We start from the raw sequence: 3,986 nt of genomic DNA, 5'->3' as shown, positions 1-3,986 counted from the left end.
GCTGGATGCTTGGAAGAATTCAAGGATTCCCAGTGCATGTATGTGAGGAATGTATTTCCTCAACAGCAGACTGCTACTGTACTACCATATCCTGGTGCACACACTGTAGTTGAGTGTGAAGAAACATGTTTCACAGCAGCTTCTACAGGGAAAACCACAGCAGCATTCCTCCTCTGTTAGGGGTGACACTTCATGTGAGCCAGCAGCTTGACCAGTTCTACATTCTGATACTTCAAGTCATCACAACTAGCTGTCAGTTGTAAAAGCAGCCAAAGTTGACTCAGTAACCAGTCTTGCCTGTGGTCCAAGGTCAGCCCTCTGTTTTGGCCATATATGAGCTGGACTTGCAGTTGCTCCACAGTGCAAAATATCTCTATTAACTATCCAGAAGGTCTCAAAGATAAAATATATATTCCAACCAACTGGGCCTGGAAAACAATTTTTCAAAATCCAGATTTTGTTCAAAGCTTGAAGAAGATGTGACATATGTGAAAGAAAACACCAATAGCCCTGATAGTTTAAGTGCAAATGGCAAATAGGATCAGATCAAAGAAAGAAGAGCCCCCTGTCCCTGACCTGAGAGGAGGACTATATTCCAGCTTACTGCCCTTCCTGTCTATGTCTCTGGAGACAACATGATCGAGTGTCTGCTGCAAACATACAACAACAACAAAATGCTTCTTAAAGTTTGATGTTTATGTTAATGCACATTAGGATATCAATGACTATTGGGGTAAAGATAACTTTGTGGTGGAAATGAGAAAAAAAGTATAGAAGAATTGAGGGTTATCATAGGTAAAACCTAGGAGTGCCTTTATGTCTACTCAGGTGTAGAAAATTCTACTGGGTTTGACTCTGTTGCCTTGGAATCTAACAGTAACCAAACAGGGTCATCTGAACAAGTACTGATAAATTCTTCATCCACTTTAACTAGCAATGAATCTGCTTTTCATTCATCCCCAGTAGGTCACTAGCAGTAGAATATCAATCAAACCATAAAATATCATGAGGCACTGTCTCCTTCTTCCCTTAAGCCATGGTGCCTGGGTACATCTATTTCCTGTTCTAAGGAACAAAAATAATCAGGAAATATCACAGGACACACTGTTCGCTATAGAGAATAATCCAGGCCATCATGAACTTTTCACCGCCAAACTAGAACATAAAGATGTGGTTGATGGTATGATTGGAGAATATGCTAGTGTAGAAAGTGAGCAACTGAGTAATGCCTAACAAGCAGAAGATGATAGACATGTAATGGTACCAGCTGCTGATAACTTCCAATTATTCTGCTACTTTGGTGTGTCTAGATCCAGTTGGATATATGGCACTCACCAACCAAGCAGGCATGTTCATACACATATATCTATGTCAGCAAGCTGCTGTTCTGGCTGATGTGCTTATGGCTCATCCTGGTGAATCATTTCAGGTTGGTGGTAATGCTGTTCTAATATCAGTACTTGTATATTCTGATCAAAAGCTTCAATCCTTCTCAGTAGAGCAGCCAACTATAGATGCAGTTCATTTCACAAGAAGAAACCACAGTAAACAATGAAACAAGTTCTCCTAAGGCCATCAATGACACTCAGAATCCTAGCTTTGAACCATCTGTGCTTCTATTTGCAATTATCCTGGAATCAGATGGGGAACAACCTCCTAAAATGGAGTTTGCAGACAAATGATTTAAAACACTGGATGAAAAATTAAGAAAACTCCTCTATCAGGAGCACAGCACTTCTACCATCTGTTTTACCATCTTTTAGCATCCTAAGAAGGATACTTAAAATATAGACTCTCCATTTTCTTCCTCTGCTGAAGATATACTTACTATTCTAGCCAATGCCAGGAGTCATAGCCATCAGTCACTGTGGAATTTGAGATAGCTCTGCACAATGCCTAAATTTCCAAGAGACAAGCTCAAAGAGTCTCTTCAATGTGACTGCAAGTCAGCCTGCTTATATATCAGTGTTCAAAAGAGACCTGAATGTGAGAACTTCTGCACCCAGCAAGTTATGTTTGCATGAGATGTCTCAAGATGCTTCACTCCAGGGGATCAGAGGTCTATCCTGCTGCTGTGTCAAGCAATGAATGGAGCCATTCATCTGGAGACAGGAGTGGAAACAGAAGATAAAAGATCAGCAATTGCTTCTGATCCCATTCTGCTGACTCAGGAGTTCTTAACTGACACTAGGGCATTGAGTAGATGCAAAGTGATGAGTAGATCATGTTGACAGGGATGGTTCAAGGTGATTACAGTTCCTCTGCAGCAGCCAGTGAAAATTATGTCTTTTGGTAAAAAACACAAACTGTCATTCAAGAAAATGACAGTCCAGTCTAGTGAGCAAGCACTAACTTTTGCTGAAGCTGCAGTGTCAGTTGATCCAAGTGCATCCTGCCATTCTAACTCATAAAGCTTCAGTTTCTTCCTGAAAGTTATGGACTATTTATGAAACCTTTAAAGAAGATCCTGAACAAGGTGACATCTTATATTTCAGCTCAGCTTGCGAGAACAGTGTTTCTTCAGTGACTACAGAAAAGAATGTGGAAGAAATTTCAACCACAGGAATTAGTATGTATTCTGGATCTGAACTGTTAGATAAAGAATAAGTTGAATCAACTATTGGGAAACAGACATATACTAATGTATTTTCAGCCACTCTTGCTGCTAATGGAAAACCAGTGGCAAAAACTGGTACAGAGAGTGATCGGTATTTACCATTCCATGAAGAGCAAGTCTACACTTAAACACAGAGTTCACTCCTCTGTTACCCATCTTTCCAAATGAGCAGGAACAATGAATCAGAAATTGAGGATAAGGAATTGAAAGTGTAGCTTCAAAGATTGTGAGAAAAACACATTCAAGAGGTGGTCAGTCTTCAAACACAGCAGAATAAAGAGCTACAGGAGTTCTAAGCACTTTTCAGAATAACTAAAGACAGCAAAGCAAAGTCATCAGAAGTTCATTTGTCACCTGCATCACCATGAAGGCCAAGATCTTTCAAAAGCAAATTTCAAAGTGGCTCCCATTCCTTTGACATATTTGGACAATCCCATTGTTGGAAAATATGTGCGGTGTGTGGAGAGTAATACAATGTCTAGTCAACAATCTCCAGCCAGTAAGAAGGGGATTTTCACAGATGATTTACACAGTCTGGTAGATGACTGGACAAGAGAAACAGTATGGCATTTTCCTAGTAAGCTAAGTTTAAACCAACTTAAACAGAACCAACAAAAATCAGACGCAGAAACGTTCAACAAATTATATGAAAGCACTCCATGTACTGTGGGGTACACATCAACACGGTTTTCTTCTCTCTCCCAAATTCATGGGGCTGTTCCAACTTCCTTGCCACAAGGACTCCCACTCCCTTCATTTCCTAGGCCATTAACATCATGTGGAATGTTTCCTGTTTGTCAGTACAATGCTTCAGGCACCACAGTCTATCCAGTACAGTGGGTTGGGATTTCGGGAACAGTTAGTAGTCTGTAGCGCTTCCTTCCCAATCTGGGGGCCTCTTCTAGGCTGGAATGAATTTGCAGTCATTTCCAGCTCCACCAGTGCAGAATCCAGCTTCAATTGCTCTTGGTTCTAAATGAACCCAAGTCAATGCTGAAGGAAGGAAAGAGAACTTTCAGAACACCAGAGATGCTACACATTCTTCTTGAGTTCTATCATATTTTCTCTCATTTGTGCCTACTTTACACTGTGTTTTTTGTTGTGCCAATGTGATATTTGACACGGCTCATCATTCTGTAGGCATGTGCATTTTCATAAAGCATACTGCAAATAGAAATAGTTTTTTCACTTCAAATCCTATCCTCTTTTATTTGATTTTTAAAAACGTACTGTTCTGAACTTTACTAGCTCAGCTTAAGTGTTACCATTTTTAAGACACCTTCAATGTGTTGTGATGATATTCTCACCATGTACACCCATTTTTTATGCTTCCACCAGCAGTTGAATGAGACTAACGTTTAGCATTGTA

The 3,986-nt window shown here is 40.1% G+C and overlaps 1 pseudogene; it reads left to right on the top strand.

The window, feature by feature from the left end:
- The first annotated feature begins 333 nt into the window (after window positions 1-333).
- Wnk3-ps2 (WNK lysine deficient protein kinase 3, pseudogene 2) lies at window positions 334-3,597 on the top strand (annotated as a pseudogene).
- Window positions 3,598-3,986: the final 389 nt, after the last annotated feature.

The sequence above is a fragment of the Rattus norvegicus genome, chromosome 1 (genome assembly GCF_021556685.1).
Source record: "Rattus norvegicus strain SHRSP/BbbUtx chromosome 1, alternate assembly SHRSP_T2T, whole genome shotgun sequence".
In the NCBI taxonomy this organism is placed as follows: domain Eukaryota; kingdom Metazoa; phylum Chordata; class Mammalia; order Rodentia; family Muridae; genus Rattus; species Rattus norvegicus.
The sequence above is the reverse complement of the archived record's forward strand: the minus strand, read 5'-3'. Positions and strand labels throughout refer to the sequence as shown.